General features: G+C 41.5%; 1 long non-coding RNA gene and 1 pseudogene across 1 annotated transcript in view; one reads left to right on the forward strand and one right to left on the reverse strand.

The window, feature by feature from the left end:
* Positions 1 to 20,056, forward strand: part of LOC148109445 (uncharacterized) — a 77,086-nt gene that overhangs the window by 15,556 nt on the left and 41,474 nt on the right. The gene's annotated exons all lie outside the window — the stretch shown is intronic.
* LOC123797968 (small ribosomal subunit protein eS12 pseudogene) lies at positions 1,161 to 11,942 on the reverse strand (annotated as a pseudogene).

Here is a 20,056-nt window from a genome sequence, read left to right on the forward strand (position 1 = left end):
GCTCAGTCTGAAAAAGCTTCAGGTGACCAAAACTGGAAAATTTGAGCATAAAATACATGACATAGTATTGGATTATAACCTAGAATGTAGAGTAAATATCCATGAACCCATATTGGTATACATAAATTATTAAATAAGTAAATAAATAAATGGGGAAGAAAAGATACATCTCCTTTACAAAAGAATTTCAAGAGTTCCAAATAATTTATGTAGATAACTCTCCATTCCAGCAAGTGAACCTCAATTCCCACCTCCCCCTTTGTTGTGGGTTGTGCTTTGTGACACCAAAGAGAACAGTGTTGGGGTAGAGAAGTACTTACAGTGGAGAAACATGGCAAACACTACGTTGGTCCGATAATCGAGGTTAGCATCAACAGTGATAAGTCTTGTTGAGAGTAGTACCTTTGATATGATATGATAAGAAGGATACTTCCCCTGTTATTCGTCCCCCAGCCCATAAGCCCGGTATTACTATGGGAAAAACATCAGACAAACCCAAGTTGAGGGGCATTCTATAAGATAGTGGCCAGAACTCATCAAAGCTATCAAGGTCATAAAAATACAAGGAAACCCTAAGAATCTGTCACAGACTAGAGGAGACTGTAAAACACGATGACTAAATGTAATGTGGTCTCCTGGATAGGATCCCGGAACAGGAAAAGGATATTGGTGGAAACACTAGTGAAATCCACATCAAGTATAGAATTAAGTTAATAATTGGGGTGCCTGGGTGGCGCAGTCGTTAAGCGTCTGCCTTTGGCTCAGGGCGTGATCCCGGTGTTCTGGGATCGAGCCCCACATCAGGCTCCTCTGCTGGGAGCCTGCTTCTTCCTCTCCCACTCCCCCTGCTTGTGTTCCCTCTCTCACTGGCTGTCTCTCTCTCTGTCAAATAAACAAATAAAATCTTAAAAAAAAAAAGAATTAAGTTAATAATTAAAAACAAAAACAAATCTCCAAGCAGGTCTTCTGCAGCCAGCTGGCCCCAGGCTGCCGCAACGCACTTTGATCACCCAGTACGGTGGAGGTTCTCAGACCTTGGTGTGCAGCGGAATCACCCAGGGAGTTTGTAAGCTCTGTAGATCCCACCACAAAAATTCTAAGGGGGTTCATAGTGGGCTTGAGATGGACATTGTTTTAAAACAAGTGCCAAGTTTATTTGTTCACTTTTTGCATTTGAAGTATTCTTCATGACATCCTTGAGACTCTTTGCTGCCTTTGCGCTTCACCACACAACTGCAGCCAACCACTCGTCAGGGTTTCCCCTCTCTGTCAGTTTTACGAAGGCCTGTCCATCCCCCTAGTTTCTTATTGTCATGAGCCTTAATTAGGCTGATTTGTTGTTCGCCATGAAGGGCCTCCACCAACTTGACATACATGGACTCATCACAGTTGGATGCAAGCACACAAAGATGGGCTTGGTGCCAAGACACGGGCAGCTTTGCAAATTCCATGTGCCAGAGCATGGTGGAAGAGGGCAGTCTTCAGCACTTCTTATAAAGCAGCATTGCTGTCCATTACCCCTCCAGTAGCAATGCCATGGCGGTGCGTTATGGGTGAAGCCAGATCTTGAATGGACCTTAGCCTCTGCCCAGTTTGTTGATGGCAGGGAAAGAGGGAATATGCATTTTTTTTTAAAGATTTTATTTATTTATTTGACAGAGAGACAGCCAGCGAGAGAGGGAACACAAGCAGGGGGAGAGGAAGAAGCAGGCTCCCAGTGGAGGAGCCTGATGTGGGGCTCGATCCCAGAATGTCGGGATCATGCCCTGAGCCAAAGGCAGACCGTTAACGACTGCGCCACCCAGGCGCCCCGGGAATATGCATTTTTAATAAGCACTATAAAGGCTTCTGAAATGCCACATGTTAGACACACTGCACTGGAAACCAAATCTGATATTCTACTCATAATTACTATGTCCATCAATAAGATGTGAGTTCAATTGGAACAAAAACCTTCTGAAGATAAAAAGATCATGAACTTCCATTCATTATGTAACATCTCTAGTCTATTTGGGGCATTCAATGAGTTTCTTAATAGAATTCTTACCACCATTTGACATGTGATAAGTGTGAAATGAACAAATACTGAAAATAAGGAATTAATAGGAAACCTCCTGACACATTCTTTCTGATCATCCTGACCTGGTATAGCCAGGAGAGTTTATTTCCTATGGCACTTGATTCACATTTAGGTCATACTCTTATTTTTCAATACAGGCACAATGTCACCCATGAATTTGTTTGCAGAATTAGAGCCCGATGAGTATGTGTTCTTTTTTCAAAGGTATCCTATGCCCTCTCTCTTCAGGTTCTTCCTGCCCACAGTTCCCTCTCCCTGGGACTGTTTTACCAAACCAATCCATAGTACCCCCACCCTCCCAAACACACATTCCTACTCAAGTCTTAACTTAAAGATCATTTCCTCATCTGGCCTCTCACATTGGTAAGGGCCCCTCCAATATGGTCCCAGGGCTGTAGTCATTCCTGCAATACTACCATTACTTAAAAGAAATCTAGAATCCCTTTTTTTTGTGTTTTGTTGTTTTTTAAATCTGTTGCTTGTGTTCCAGTACTGTCTAGTAGAACTTTCTATGATAGCAGAAACGTTCTTTATCTGTGCTCAATCCAAGAAACCTGTTGCTTAAGCCTGTGCCCTAAACCACCATAGGAAAACTACCTCCTGACACCAAATAATTAATTACTTCATTTGTAACTTACCTTTTCTGTTAAGTTATGTGTTTCTTCCTATATTCATTCATTTGGCTGAGGGGGCAGGAAAGATTAGAGGAAACTCTCACACAAGAGGTGACATTGGAGAAGGTTGAGAGCAGTGAAGAGGTATTTCCTTGCAGAACAGAGAAAGGTCCTTCAGGCAGATGAAACACCATGCACAAAGGTTCAGAGCTTGAAACAGCAAAACAAAGTACAGGAAGTCTCACAGTCAAAGACAATGTCTAAGGAAGATGTGAATGGAACCCAACATAAAAATTTCATATAAGATAGGGGAAATTTTGGGGCACCTGGGTGGCACAGCAGTTAAGCATCTGCCTTCGGCTCAGGGCGTGATCCCGGCGTTGTGGGATCGAGCCCCACATCAGGCTCCTCCACTATGAGCCTGCTTCTTCCTCTCCCACTCCCCCTGCTTGTGTCCCCTCTCTCGCTGGCTATCTCTATCTCTGTCGAATAAATAAATAAAATCTTAAAAAAAAAAGGGGAAATTTTGATTAGAACTTGATACTGGAAAGTGAAAAGAAAAATTACAAATATAATCTATATTGTCATATATATTTAACAGAAGTTAGGTAGTGGCTGTGAGTCTGTCCTCATTTTTCAGAATAAACAAAATTAGTTGATTTAGGGCTTGGGAATCTACTTTTAAAAAACAAAACATATCTAGTAGCACATTTGATGTGGTGAAGTTCTTCATTTTTCTCAGCTGCCTCCCTTAATCTATGATCTTCAAATGCTTCTCTTTTGACGATCCTATTATGTCCATTTTTTCCTCTTTAATTATAAACCGGTCTAACCCTGCAAGACTTATTTATCAGTGTTTGCCTGATTCTAGCATTTCTCCAACATCACTTCCATCAATTTCATGAAACCCTGAATCAGGGTTATTCCTATTATGATGATTTTTGTGTCCCAAACTAACCAGAGACATTTGGATAACGATTATCAGTTTAGGAACTGCCTACAGTTCAGCATGGCCGGAGTGTTGGGTGTGAGGTAGGGAGCAGTGGGAAAACCTTGACATTTATAAGCTGGAGGTGTTCAGTAAGTAACTGACTTTTTGACCTTCAGATTTCTCTTCTATTTTGAGGAAGCCATTGCGAGAGTTCAAGAAAACTGCAAAAATGAAAGTATATGCCAGGAAGATGATGGTCCCTCAGCAAACACTCATGGTTTTTCCTACAATGCTTTGGCTATCCTGTATTTGATAGCCACATTTGATGGATTGATTGACTTGTGCATGATTGGATTTTTTATCTTGTTACTCTGTCAAATAAACACAAAACCTGATAGATGAATTTGTATGCTGCAAAGGGACAAAGTAAGGAAACGTCTGTCAATTTTTAAGACAGGGGTTTCTAAGAAGCTAGTTTCACATTGAATATAGAGAGAAAAGCAGAACAGGAATGCAAGATATGACATATGCTGAGGATGATACCACTGAGACTAAACAGAGCTGGCATCTGTAAGACATGCAAAGATTTTTTTATTCCAGGGCCAAGGGATTCTGGAATCCAGCCCTTCCTGCCTGTCATTCATTCTAGAGAAATAAGTTAATTAGACAGTGAAAGAGGAGGATGAGCATGCCTCATTGCAGTCTTAAAATTGAATTTATAAATAAAAATAAGAAAATGGAGCTCATCCTAGGCTCTTCTGAGGAATTATTGACAAATTTGGGACTCACTGACATCTAATCTGAAATGCAATTTTTCTGTCTATTGTTTTCTAAAATCATTTTTGAATTCATATTTTAACATACTTGTTTTTAGAATGTTTTATTTCCTTCCCTCAAGAACAAAAGAATTCTTGGAAAGGAATTGTATTGAAAATTAGCTGAGTGGTTTGCAACCATTTACAATGGAAATTTCTGTGCCGTGGCAGTGTCTAGAATATCGCATTTACCTTATCATACAATTCCCATTACTACAAAGATAGCTCAGAGACAAAATCTCAGCAAGGTCCTGATTTTCTAATGAGAAACTGAGAATAATAATGAGATTTGTTATGAGATTAGAATCAGAATCATGAAATCATGGACAGAGGAAGGAACAAATTTGAGATTTTAATCTTTGTGTTTTGTGTTCCAACCACATAGTAAAGTATCTCGAAAGAAATTTTTTGTAATTTCCATGAGGTGGTATTTGGAGCTATTTTCCTGGTGTGGGTTAATTTCTTGGAAATAAGTCCTAAGGATGAATGATCATGTCTAAAGGAGAACAATGCTAATAGGCTGTATCTTAATCATATACTTCTCCTTGGGAAAATTTTAACCAAGAATTGAGCATGGAAGCGTTGAAAGTCATACTATTTTTTTTTAAAGATTTTATTTTATTTATTTGACAGAGATAGAGACAGCCAGCGAGAGACGGAACACAAGCAGGGGGAGTGGGAGAGGAAGAAGCAGGCTCATAGCGGAGGAGCCTGATGTGGGGCTTGATCCCGTAACGCCGGGATCACGCCCTGAGCTGAAAGCAGACGCTTAACCGCTGTGCCACCCAGGCACCCCCTGAAGGTCATACTATTGATTTGAGAAAAACTGTTTTGGAAGAGCAAGACCAGATATTAACAACAGGGCATAGTGAAAATCTAAGCTTCCTGACACAAATGTTGTAAAAGAACATTCTTTTAGGTTAATTTTATTAATATATAAATAAGCTTTTCTAAATTGATAAGAGAAAGCTCAACAATTCAACAGAAGACATGAACGTGCAGTTCACAGAGAAAGAAATGGCTTTTAAATAGGAAAAATGCTTTAAGTAGGCAATTATTAACTCAAAGAAAAATAGAACGTTGTACAAGAGATGCAATCTTCCTTCACAATTTGGCTCAGCAATAAATTATATAGAAATAATAACCTAAATGCTGAACCCTAATATACCTGTAAGTAGCTTAGTGAACAAGATGGACTTGGAAGGCTCCTCTGCCATCTTATTTTTTCAAGCTCCATGTATGGAATATCAGACAATTTCTATCACTTTTCTAAGTACTTTTAGGTTATTAATGAAAAGTCTCAATTTTTTTTCAGGTTATCCAAAGTCCAGTGTAATCTGATATCAGACAGCTAGCTCTTATCCAGTTTATACTTCTCCTCTCCCACAGCTTGGGCCCGATGCAGCCTTGAAATTTGCAGTGGGCAAGAAGTACAGGCAGGGCTGCCAAATAAAACACAAAACGCCCAGCTTAATGTGAATTCCCGAATGCAACAAATACTTTTAGGAAAATTATGTCCCAAATATTGTATAGGGTGTACTTATACTAAAAAAAAAAAAAATTCCTTGCTTATCTGAAAGTCAGATTTAACTGGGTATCCTGTACTTGTATTTGCTAAATCCGGCCTCCCCGGGTAGAGGATTGACGTCACTTTATTCCGTCTTGCTCACTCTGCTGCCTCTGGCTCCTCTAGGGTTTGATGTAGACATGGAAGGGGTACAAAGGACAGGAAGGATACTCTTGGCCTGCAGGATTGTCATCCATGATGGGTACCTCCTCATATGTCTTAAGTCCAAGGCTCACCCATGGGAGCACCTCCATCTTTGACCACTGACAACTGTCCAGTTGGCACCTGGCTTCTGGTTGTCCACTCTTTGTGGGAGTCATTTTTTTATCCTTCCGTATGGTACTAATGGGTGGGAAACTTTTGAAAGCCACCTATTGGCAGCTCTCCTCCACAGAATCCAGTCTGGCCTGCAGAAAACCGCATCCTTGCTCCACCAGTCCTCAGAAATGCTGGCCAACCTTGACACTTTGTCGTGCTATCGGGAAGGCTGCTCCTGCCAGCTTCTGGCCTGCCAACTTTTTTTCAGGTGTCAGTCACCAAGTATGTGCTTACCCCCTCAAACTTCAGGGAACACCTATGGTTCTCTCTGAGGAACCTCTTGAAATCCCCTTTACCAACTTTAGGATGAGTGGGAGGAGTGTTCCCATCCTGCCTTGGGGATGTGGTGGAAAGCAATGCTGCTAACTCCATCCAACATAAGCTCCGACACAGGCCACTTCAACACCCTAGTTAATTCTCTCTATTTTTTTTTTAAGATTTTATTTTTAAGTAATCTCTACACACAATGTGGGGCTCGAACTCATGACCCCAAGTTTAAGAGTTGCAATCTCTTCCAACTGAGCCAGCCAGGTGTCCCCCCTCCTTAGTTAATTCTTGAGACCGCAGGGGGTTAGTGGCTAAGGCTGGAAGAATCACTCTGGGGCCACCTGATTTGCAAGCCTTGCATGGATTGTGTAGCTTCTCTAGTTGGAATGTGGGCGCTCTGTACCTATTGTTCTCATCTTCGGAGTCTCAGTTCAGTCTCAGAGACTTAGAAAATCTATTTTAACAACCTATTGCATAACTAAAAATGGTTATATAATCAAATTGTGACGATAACAAGAGGGTGTGTGTGTGTGTAGGGATAGGGGTTGTCATAAACGAAAATCCTCATTTATCATAACAGGAAGGCAGAAGAGAGAATTTCAAACTGATAAATCAAGAATTAACAGTACAAGCACATTACTTAGAAATATGGAGATATGGGTGGGGGGATGGGTTAGCCTGGTGATGGGTATTAAGGAGGACACCTGTTGCAATGAGCACTGGGTGTTATACACAAATAATGAATCATGGAACACTACGTCAACAACTAATGAGGTACCGTATGGTGACTAACAAAAAGAAAGAAAGAAAGAAAGAAAGAAAGAAAGAAAGAAAGAAAGAAAGAAAGAAAGAAAAAGAAAAGAGGGAGAGAGGAAGGGAGGAAGGAAGGAAGGAAGAAAAGAAAGACAGGTGGAGATAAATACCAGATGGAAGATCCGAGTGATTCAAAATGTTTGCCTTTGGGGAGTGAGACTGGGGGTTTGAAGATGAGTAAAGAAATGTGCTATTATTATTCATTGTAAGCCTTTAAGTACTAATTTTTTAAACAATGCTGTGAGCTTGATAATAAATATTTAAATGATAAATTTTGCCAAAACCACAGGAAAAAATATGCAGTCGTTAAAAAGCATGAGGCAGATCTCTACAATAATGACAGCTGACACGTATGCAGTATTTGATGAGTGTCAGGCATAGTCGAAAGTCTGGGCACATAGTAACCATCTAATCCACGTGAGTTTGTTGGCTAGGGCCACCGAAACAAAGTACGACAAACTAGGTGGCCGGAACAACGGAAATTTGTTTTCTCACAATTCTGCAGGATCGAGGTCAGAAATCAAGGTGTCAGCAGGGCCCTGCTCCCTCTGAAACCCGTAGGGCGGGGTCCTTCCTGTTCTCTTCCAGCTTCTGGTGGCCCCAGACGTTCCTGGGCTTGTGGCAGCATCACTATCACCTTCACATGGCTTTCTCTCTGTGTGCACGTCTGTGCCCAAATTTCCCCTTTAATAAGATCATCAGTCCTTTTAGATGAGGGCCCACCCTCATGACTTCGTTTTAGCTTGATTACCTCTCAAAATACCCCATTTCCAAATAAAGTCACATTCTGAGGTATTAAGAATTAGGACTTTGACTTTTCCTTTTTTGGGGAGACACCATTCAACCCATAACACCATGCAGAAACCCAGTGAGGTAGGTACCATTATCAGTACCATTTTGCAGAGGAGGAAACGGGAGCACAGAGTGGTTAGGTAATTTGGTCAAGAACACACAGCTAATTGAAGGTGAATTTAAACCCAGGAAGTCTGGCTGCCAAGTCCTGTACTCTTAGCCACTAGGCCACACTCTCTGTATTAAAGGCACAAAGCAAGGCAAGAGCAGTGTGTAGAGTGTGCTGTCCTTTGTGTGAACAAAATTGGGGATGACTAGGGGCGCCTGGGTGGCTCGGTCGATTAAGGGTCTGCCTTCGGCTCACATCATGATCCCAGGGACCTGGGACTAAGCCCCACATTGGGCTCCCTGCTTAGTGGGGAGTCTGCTTGTCCTTCTCCCTTTGCCCCTCCCCCTCCCCTCCCCTGCTCCCCACTCGTGCTCTGTGCTCTCTCAAATAAATAAAATTTTTAAAAATTGGGCATGTCTATTACACACTTGCTTGCATATGTACAGTACGTCTTTGGAAGAGTGCCCAAGAGGCTGACAGAAATGTCACATCTGGGGAGGAGAATTTGGGACAGGGAACTGAAACTTTTCTTTAATATATATATTTTTTAACACTCTAAAGTTTGTTGTGGGTTGTTTGTTTACCAAATATAGGAATTAATTTAAAACATTTATTTTTATTTATTTTTAAAGATTTATTTATTTTAGAAAGAGAGTGCGTGCAAGTGGGAGGGGTGGAGGGAGAGAGAGGGAGAAGCAGATTCCCTGCTGAGTGTGGAGCCTGGTGCGGGGCTGTGTCTCACCACCGGAGATCACGACCTGAGCCAAAACCAAGAGTCGGGCGCTCAACAGACTGAGCCATCCAGGCGCCCCTAATTTAAAATATTTAAAAATGAAAGCAAGAAGAACGTCCTTTCACTAACGCCATCCTCCCAGACTACAGAGCTACTTGGATAATATTTTAGGCAAGTGTGTAAGGAATCTGGGCAGAAATGATCTAAGTAAGCATTGGTTCCCAGACATGCTCTTTAAGAAATACCATTGCCTTAAAAAAGGACTGTTTTGGTGGCTATAGAACTTTGGAAAGAACTTTGGATAATGGAATATTGTGTAGCCCTTACACTTCATATTTATGTAGCATTTTTAAATGATAATGAGAAATATAAAATATTAAGTGAACTTGTATGGATAGGTATTTGTGTCTCTTTAAAAACAATGCTAAATAGAAAAAAACAAAACCAAAGCAAACAAACCAATGCTGAGTAGGAAAAGCTGGAAGGAAATGGACCTAAATATTAACCATGGTTATTTGGGGGGAAGGTGAAAGAATCATGGATAATGTTTCTTTTTCACACCTTTTCTTGCTTCATTTAAGTCTGAAGATAGAATTTAAAGCATTTCTTAAAATGTGCTAGAAGTGTTTCTGGTGAGCTGGCATCGTTCCTACATCGACCGACACCGGCTGCCCTGAAGAGAGCGTAATGACCGGATGAGTGTGTCTGCCTCACGGTTTCTCTCCCTCAGAAGTCAGCCTAGACGTCTGTTTCCCCGTGTAGGCACGTCCGCTCAAACTGCCCCTTTCCTAGCTTGAGCCCTCAGCGAGATTTTGTAAAAGGGGAGCCAGAGGTGCGAGGGTATTCTGTAGGGCATCAGCATTGCACTGGGGACTCCAGAAGGATGCTTCTCTTTCAACTGGCCGCAGGACAGAGCTCGGTCGCACAGGCCCAGCCCCAGCTGACTGGCCGTGGGGCCGACCCTTAAGGCGGTAGCACCGTAGACTCAAGCTTTTGACCACGTAGACCGATGAGAATAGTGTGTCCTAACGTAACCCACGACAGCTGTCAGCTTAGCTTCACCACCAGCGGTGTGTGTCTGCATGGTGGGCTTCCCTGGTGCCCGCTGGCCCATGGCTCCAGCCCAGAGCCCACCTAATTCTCCCAAGAGCTGGGGCTCAGGCCCTCGGGTCTGAGTCGCTGGCCAGCAGGACTTCTGGGCTTGCATTCTAGAAAGGATTTTGTGGCGTGCTGAAGGATGGCTATGTTTAACGTCAGACTAAAGTAAAATCTGCTATGAAGTAAGGCAAGAGTCCTTCAGGGATTGGGAACACTCTGATCTGGAGTCCTCCTTTCCGATCCGCCTGGGAGGCTCCCATCACATCAGCCTTAATCATTCTAATACCCGGAGGGACGTACGTAACATTGTGAAGCCTATATAGGGCTGCTGACATCCAGGTCATGTGATAGAGCCGAAAAAGTAAAATACAGAAGAAATATTGCATGCTTGATCCGGTCTATGCCATGATAGCCATAAATCAATATGATCTAATTATATAAATATATGAAGAAATATTTGGAGGAAGTTCACTTAAATATTATCAGTGGTTATCTCTGGATGGTAGAATTTGGTGCTTTTTTTTTTTAACTTTTAAAAAGTGTAATTCTCAGTCTTATGAGAACTTTTAAAAAAAACCATAAGCAGGGGTGCGTGGGTGGTGCAGCTGGTTAAGCATCTGGCTCTTGGTTTCCACTCAGGTTATGATCTCAGGGTTATGATCTCAGGGCTGTGAAATCAAGCCCCGGATTGGGCTCCGTGCTCAGCACAGAGTCTGCTTCAGATTCTCTCTCCCTCTCCCCCTCCTGCTTGTGCTCTCTGTCTCTCTCTCTATCTCAAATAAATAAGTCTCTTTTTTTAAACCAATAAGCATGCATCTTTTTTATAGAGTAAAAACAGAAATATTACTTTTCTAAAGAAAAATTACATCTCTTTTGACATGTGTATAACCTTAGGCAAGTTAGTTAACCTCCCTATGCCTCAGTTTCCTCCATTATAAAATGGAAATAATAAGTTTCTACTTCATGAGACTGTGAGGATGAAATGTGTTAATATATGTAAAGTACCCAGAACAGTGCTGAAAACACAAGCCATCAATGCTGTTACTATTTTGGTGGTGATGGTGGTTGGTATTAGTTTTATTATAACCCCACATTATGCAATGATGTACATGGGACAGGACTTACCTGGAACAGAAAAGTCAAACTATTTTTGCAAGGCCATGAGATGGATTAGTGATAGTTGAAAAGAAAAATGCAAGTATGTGGACCCATTTCCATAGAGAGCCAAGCGGTCTAATATGTTAGTATAACTGATGATTAGTTTGCTAGTAAAACCAAATGTCAGGGGGTGAAGAAGCTTCAGTTGGGCAAGTTTCTAAGCATAACTTTCCAGGAAAAATATAGCGATTTTTAGATCGATGAACTTCAAAGAAATGTATGAAGGTCACAATGAGACAAAAACTTGTATGTGAATGCCCTTACCGCACAGCCCACCTGCACCTACCTGGTCCGTCTCATCATCACAGACCCTTAAGAATCTGGGAGGGGTGGAGGGCCAGGGCTGGGTATATTCACTCCGTAGGCTTTTATTTGCGGCGGGGGTCTCTGCCAGGCGTGCGCACGTTGTGAAAGGCGCAGCGAGTGGATGGTTGGTTAATGTGCACAGTTCAGGGCACCAGGTTCTCCACGTGGTTGAGCGGCTGGAGCCGACCCCTGCCATACTTTGAAGCTCTCCCTGATTCAGTTCCGGGCTCGGATGCCTCTGGCCGCAGCTTTCTGGCGGTGAGGGCCCCTGGACTTGAATCCCCGGTCCGGGTTCTTGTATCCGATGACAGCTGGTGGAGGATGTGGTACAGAGCTGTCATCATTCAAGCTGATTCGAACCAGAGACCCAGGTGAAGAGACCAGTGTGTGTGTGTATCGCCGCCAACGATAAACTCTTGAACAAAGCCATTTGCCCACTGAGGACATACAACAACCGAGATCCATTATCATTCCACTTAGAGGAATTCTGGGCTGAAAATTCCACAGTCAATGTAAGCACTTTTCACTAGCAGTGTCACGGCTGAAAAGAGGAATTACTGTCAGCAGCATGAATAGATAATGTTTATGAACCCAGCCACGAGAAGGGCTTCCTTCTGGCAGATGAATTGCTTTGTCACCCAATGTCACCCCATGACAAAAGTAAGCTATCAGAACCACTGGTGGAAAACAGACAAATGCAGACTCTTTACAAGGAGGAATAAAAAACTATTTTCATGTATATATATCAGTTCTTATAAAGACTACGAATATTTTGAAGTGATATTTAGCTTACTGACCTACATGCTTTAGGTTCAATGTTACCTTATTTTGTTTATTTACACCCTACTGAGGGTGGAAAGGATGACTTAGAAAATTATTTGGGGCCTGGTCTAATATAGATCATGGGAAAAAGCCTCAAGCCTCCACCCCCATAGAGATACAGAAATGATTTTGACCTTGAAGGGTTTTAGAGAAGTTATACCAATGACCACCTGGGTCAATAAAAGAGAAATCTTTATTGATCTGAGCCACACGACTTTTTGGGGTGGTTTCCAAGATAAACAAGTCACAAAATATTTGTTTGTCAGTATTTGTTGGGTACTGAGATGAATCCCAAGCGTCTGGAATAAGATGGTCCTCTGAGAGCTAAACTATAAAATCAAAACACAGTGGATTGAAGTGGAAATCTTCACTGACAGAGAATGCTGCCCAGGTGGGGCTTGGCATGGAGGGAAATACAAGCATGGCCCAGGCACGGGGCGCTGTGTAGGAAACTAGGAAATCTTAGTCAACGACTTTTGAATCTTGACTCTTTTTTTTTTTTTTTTTTTTTGCCTGGAAAGGCCATTCCCCGTGTGGGGGAAGAAGCAGGAGATTGTCACCAGGTGACCGCAAATGTTCAGATTCCTAGACAAGAACTTCCCCAATGCGAGCTGGGTGGATCACGCTGGGTGTGCCTGACACCATTAAACATTCAATTAATCCCACTGCTCTTGTTCTCTTTCCATGTTTATGAGCAGTGTCTTGATTACTGTGGCTTCCCATGTCAGTGGCCCTATGGAGGAATTTTGTATGGAGAATATGGGCACCATGTATTCCCATCAGAACAATTATCTTTGATGTGGTAAATGAATTTAATTGTTACTCAGTTTAAGACTTGGCTTCTCATACAACTTGACTACAGAGAGAAAATGGGCTGCTTGTGCCCACTTGGGTATTCCAGTCTATAGTCTCCATTACGTTTTGATTTTGTAGGCCTCGGTCTCAGCGGGCAACACCTTTTTTCATGGTTCTTAGAGAACACCCTCTTTGTAACCTCAAAGCATTGATGAAAGCATGTATGGAGCACGCCTTTCGGTACATCACTATGTTGGTGTTTGGGTTTTATATCTAATCTCATATGGCTGGTGAAGGTGAGCATAACAAAACTAGGTTTCTAAGCTCATAAGACCAAGGACCACCCAGGAAACCATGGAAAATTGCCAAAGGTAACAGGTGTCACCTGAGACCTCCTGAGAATCAGTCTGACCGCCTTCCCTGCAAAAGCACACTCTCGTTTCTATGTGGGCAGATCATGTCCCTCTTCCTTTTCTATATAAATCTCAGATTACAGATGAGCTCACTGGTCTTACGGGATTATTTGAGACAAACTAGTAAAAAGTTGAGGGATAGCTACTCAAAACAAAACAGTGAATTTGGCTTTTGGATAATTGACCTGAAGCTGTTCTATTTGTCAATAATTAGCCGTTAGGACCGAATGCCTGTTAAGACCACCCTTAGAGCACGATAAATCCACATGTGTAGGCTGCGTACAACAGAACGTTTGTGTTTCTGTTCTCCATTACAGGAAGTTAGGCGTCCAGCTGACCCAAAAGTAGTAAGAACGTTATTGTGATCTAGATGAAGTCTAAGGCTAAAGGAGGGGAGGCCAGAGCAAATCCGGTTTTATCCCATTAGTGATTCTTACCTGATCTTCCTATTCTGACTCTCAAGGTGGTTTATGGTGTAGGTTCTTACGAGCGTCCCTGGTCAGGGGTCATGCAACTTAGCCCGGACCCATTTGAAGTCCATAAAGTCACAGCCCAAGGAAAAGCCTGTTAAGAACCACCATTCATGTTGTTATGGACAGATTTCTTTTCCAGGTAGCAAAGAATCTACTAGTGGCTTATAGTGGAACAGTTATACCTAAAACCCCTGGCTCACGTTAAGGACTGGCCTGCAAACCCAGACCTATGTTTTATTCCATAAAAACTGGCCACCTGTTCAGGGTGCCTGGGTGGCTCAGATGGTTAAGCATCTGCTTTCAGCTCAGGTCATGATCCCAGCGTCCAGAGATCAAACCCCGCATGGGGCTCCCAGCTCGGCGGGGAGCCTGCTTCTCACTCGCCTTCTGCTCCCTCTGCTTGTGCTCTCTCGCTCTCTCTGTCAAATAAATAAATAAAATCTTAGAAAAAGATTTCTTTAAAAAAATGGCCACCTTTTGCCTGGAAGATCTAATAAGTTGATAAATCTGTAATCAGGCAAGGGAAAGGGTTTTCCACTTTTTTTCAATGAATCATTTTGTTTGGAGATAGCTGTAGATTCATTTGCAATGGTAAGAAATAATGTAGAGAGATTCTGTGCCCCTTTACCTAGTTTCCCCCGGTGGTAATATGCTGTAAAACTGTAGAACAAGATCGTAACCTGGATCTTGACATTGATACAGTCAAGATATAAAACATTTCCATCACCCCAAGGATTGTCATGAAACCTTTCCATAGCCACACCCACTTCCCTCCCATTCCCATCACTCCGTGACCCCTGGCACCCAGTAATTAATTCTCCATTTCTGTAATTATGTCATTTCGAGAGTCTTATATAAATGGAATCATGGCTTTTTTCATGCAACGTAATCTGGAGATTCATCTAGGCTGTTGCATCTATCAATATTCAGTTCCTTTTAATGGCTGAGAAGTTTCCTATGGTATGGATGTACCACAATTTGTTTGACTGTTCATCCATTGAAGGACAAATGGGTTGTTTCCAATGTTTGGCTGTTCTGAGTAGAGCTGTTATAAATATTTGTGTTCAGGATTTTGTATGAACATAAGTTTTCGTTTATCTGGGGTAAATGCCCAGGAGTGCAATCCTGGGTCATACAGTAGTTGCATGTTTCATTGTTTTAAATAAATTGCCAAAGTGTTTTCTAGAGTGACTGTAGCATTTTGCATTCTCACCAGCAATATGTGAGTGACCCAGTTTCCCCACATCCTTGCCAGCATTTGGTATGGTCACTATTTTTTGTTACACATTTTGATGGGTATTAATGATAACTCATCGTGGTTTTATTTTTTTTTTTAAGATTTTATTTATTTATTAGAGAGAGAGAGCATGAGTGGGTGGGAGCGGCAGAAGGAGGGAGAGGGAGAGAATCTTCAGCGGCCTGGGTGCTGAGCACAGAGCCTGACTGGGATTGGTTCTCTCAATCCTGAGATCATGATCTGATCTGAAATCAAGAGTGGGATGCTTAACCGACTGAGCCACCCAGGCACCCCTTGATGTCCAATTTATTAATTTTTCTTTGTATGGATCTTGGTTTTGCAGTCAGAACTCAGTTTTCTTTTTTTTTAAGATTTTATTTATTTATTTGACAGAGAGCAGGAGAGCACAGGAAGGGGAGTGAGAGAAGCAGGCTCCCTGCTGAGCAGGGAGCCCCATGCGGGCTGGATCCCAGGACGTGGGATCATGACCTGAGCTGAAGGCAGTTGCTTAACCAACTGAGCCACCCAGCCGCCCCAGGACTAAGTACTTTTATCTAGTTTCAGATTCTGAAGATTTTCTCCTGTTTTTATTCTATAAGTTTTATAGTTTTACATTTTACATTTAAGTCTGTGATCCATTTTGAGTAATTTTTTGTATAAGGTATGATACTTAGATTGAGGCCTTTTTTGGTTTTTTTGCATATTTGTCCGACTCTGTTTTTCTTTTTCCCAAAGGTTTTATTTGTTTATTTGTCAGAGAGAGAAAGCAGAGAGAGAGCAAGAGAGAGCACAAAAAGAGGGAGTGGCAGGAAGAGGGAAAAGAGACGCAGGCTCCCTGCTGAGCAAGGAGCCCAATGTGGGACTTGATCCTAGGACGCTAGGATCATGACCTGAGCCGACGGCAGATACTTAACCGACTGAGCCACCCAGGCGTCCTTGGCTCTATGTTTTGGTTCTCTAGTCTGTTCTGTTGATCTAAGTCTATTCCTCTGTAGTGCCTCACAGTTTTGATTACTGTTGTTATATAGTTAAGTCTTGAAATTGGGTAGACTGATTTTTCCCACTTTATTCTTCTTTATCAAAATGGTTTTAGCTGTTTTAGTTCCCTCTATCTTTACATAAAAATGTTATAATAATCTAATCTAGTAATGTCTACAAAATCTTTTTGGGGTTTTTATAGGAATTGCATTAAGCCTATATATCAATTTGTTGAGAATTAATAATGTTAATAAGTTGAGTCTTCTAATCCATGAATACAATATGTCTATACTTATTAGGTCTTCTTTGATCTTTTTATTAGCATTTTTTAGTTTTCAGCTTTCAAGTTCTATATGTATTTTTTTTAAGATTTTATTTATTTGAGATAGAGCACATGTGCATGAGAGAGAGAGAGAGCATGAGCAGGGAGGAGGGGCAGAGGGAGAGGGAGAAGCAGACTCCCCACTGAGCAGGGAGCCCAATACGGGGCTCGATCCAAGGATGCTGGGATCATGACCTGAACCGAAGGCAGACACTTAACTGACTGAGCCACCCAGGAGCCCCTATATGTGTTTTGTTAGATTGATAACCTAAGAATTTCATTTTTTGAGTGACTTTAAATGGGATCATATTTTTAAATTTTGGTATTCACAAGTTCATTACTCGTATGTAGAAATACAATAGATTTTTACATGTTTATCTTCACCTGGCAACTTCAGTGAACTCACTTATTATTTCTAGGGTTTTTTTGGGGTGGCAAGGATAATTTCTCAGGATTTTCTATATAGACAATCATGTTATCTATAAATAGGGACAGTTTTATTTCTTCCTTTTCAATCTGTATGTCTTTTTCCTTTTCTTATTATTCTGGCTGAAACTTCCAGCATTATGTTGGATAAAAGAGGTGAAAGCAGAAGTCCTTGCCTTGTTTTCTATCTTAGGGGAAAAGCACTCAGTCTTTCATTATTAAGTATAATGTTAACTGGAAGTCTTTTGTTGATGTTCTTCATCAGTTTGAGAAAGATCCCCTCTAATCCTGTTTTTCTTTTTTTTTTCCTGTGTGCTTTTATCATGGATGGGTGTTGAACTTTGTCAAATGTTGTGTGTTTTTTTTTTCTTGAACTGATATGATCAAGTGGTTTTTCTTTTTCAGCCCATTAATATAGTAGATTACATTGATTTTTGGGTATTGAACCAACCTTGCATTCCTAGTATAACCCCATTTGACCACGGTGTATAATTCTTTTTGTATATAGCTGCATTCTCTTCACTAATATTTTGTTAAGGACTTTTGACTCTATTTATGAGGAATATCTCACTGTAGGTTTTTTCCTTTTTTTGTACTGTCTTTGTCTAGTTTTGTACATGCAGTCCCCAACTTAATGATGGTTCAACTTCTGATTTTTTGGCTCTACAATGGTGCAAAAGTGATAAATATCCAATGGAAACTGTACTTTGATTTTTGAATTTTACTCTTTTCCTGGGCCAGCAAAAATGGTACAATACTGTCCCATGGTGCTGGGCTGCAACAGCAAGCCACAGCTCCCAGTTAGCCATGTGATCACAAGGGTAAACAACCAATACACTTACAACCATTCAGTACCCATACAACCGTTCTGTCTTTTCACTTTCTGTATTCAATAAATTACATGAGATATCTAACTCTTTGTATTAGATAATTTTGCCCAACTGTAGGCAGATGTTAGTATTCTGAACACATTTAAGGTAGGTTAGGCCGAGTTATGATGTTTGGTAGGTTAGGTGTATTAAATGCATTTTTCACTTATGATATTTTCAACTTACAGTGGTTTTTTTTTTAAGGTTTTATTTTTTTTTAATTTTATTTATTTATTTGACAAAGAGAGCACAAGCCAGGGGAGCAGCAGGTGGAGGGAGAGTAAGAAGCAGGCTCCCCACTGAGCAGGGAGCCCAATGCAGGTTTCCATCCCAGGACGCTGGGATGACCTGAGCCGAAGGCAGATGCTTCACTGACTGAGCCACCCAAGCACCCCTACAATGGGTTTATTGAGACTACAACCCCGTAGAAGATGTATACTGTTATATAATTGAGTCAAAGATGGCCTCTATGTATTGGCCCCTAGGTTGTTTATTTCTTCACTGCAGACTGAGACCCATTAGCTCACTGGCACTCAAATTTTTACACATCCAAAATCCAATTATTTAACAATAGTATCAACAAGCAAATGTTTAGCCATTCTGGGTTTGCCTGCTCTGCATATTCCACAAAACCTAATCCATCATCTCCTGGTCTTCGATAAGATAGAGCCTTGTGTTGTAAGATACCAAGCTGCTGCCTTTCAGAGTTCTCTGACTCAGAGATTCCCTACCGTGCTGCTAAGAGCCATCACCTAGGCTTACATGTCTAGGGACATATAACTCCTCTGGGAGTTCCCCTGTCCTCCTCCCCTTCTGGATGGTGGCCCTTTTGCCCTAAGCTTCTGGATGGTCTTATCCTGTAACGGACTTCCCTTCATATGTAACACTGTCTAAACACAGCCCAATGAAGTGTGCATGTTATTTCCTTTGTGGTGATATCTTTTTTTCCTTGGTCATCCCTTAAATCCTTCAAATCCCTCGTAGATATCAGAGTAATATTAGCTTCATAAAATGAATTGGAAAGTGTTCTATTTTCTGAAAAAGATTGTGTAGAATTGATGTTAATTTTTCCTTAAGTGTTTGGTAGAATTTTCCTGTGAAAGTCCATGGGCCTGGAGGTCTCTTTTTAGGATCTTTTAATTAAAAGTTCGGTTTCCTTAGTAGTTACAATGCTATTCAAGTGATCTATTTCATTCTAGGTATAGTTAGGTTGTTTTTGTTTTTCAAGAAATCCAGTATGTTTTCATTACTATCCTCTTTCTCTCCTCCTTCCAGGAATCTGATGATAGAAGTATCAGGTCATTTGTTGTAGTCCCACAGGTCCCTGAGGCTCTGTTCTTCTTCTTCTCCCCCTTCTCCTCCACTCCCTCTTCTCCTCCACTTCTTCCTCCTCCCCCTCCTTCTTCTTTTTCTTCTTCTTCTTCTTTCCTAGTCTGCTTTCCCTCTGTTGTTTAGATTGGGTAATTTCTATTGCTCTATCTTCAACTTCACTGGTTTGTTCCTCTGTCTCCTCTGTTCTGCTGTTGAGCTCATCCACTGAGTTTTTCATTTCCATTATTGTATTTTTCAGTTCTAAAGTTTCTACTTGGTTCTTCTTTCTATCTTCTCTTTCTGTGCTGAGACTTTTCTATTTCTTTGCTGAGTCTCTTTTGTTTTGTTTCAAGCCTGATCTTAATTGCTCATTGAAGCCTTTTTATGATGGCTGATTTAAAATCTTTCTTAGATGAGTCTGACATCTCTGTCATCTTGATAATGGCAACTCTTGATTGTCTTTTCCCATTCAGTTTGTGCTCTTTGTGGATTTGGGTGGGATGGTGAGTTTTTATTTAAACCTGAAATTTGGGATATTATGAGAATGTGGATCTTATTAAAAACTTCTGTTTTAGCTGGCTTTTTCTGACATTGTGCTTTATGGGGAAAGAGGGTGCTGCCTCATTACTGCCAAGTAGGGGTTGAAATCCAGATTTCTCTCTCAGCTCTGCTGACACCTGATGGGGGGGGGTGGGGCGTGCTCTTCATTACTACTTGGAAGGGGATGGGAGTCACAGCTTCTCACTAGGCCTGCACTGGTACTTCTCTGGCTGGGAGAGTTAGGGGTGCCTTGTTACTGCTCTGCATGT

This window comes from Ursus americanus, chromosome 9 (genome assembly GCF_024610735.1).
Source record: "Ursus americanus isolate L20-20 chromosome 9, mUrsAme1.1.p, whole genome shotgun sequence".
NCBI classification, from domain to species: domain Eukaryota; kingdom Metazoa; phylum Chordata; class Mammalia; order Carnivora; family Ursidae; genus Ursus; species Ursus americanus.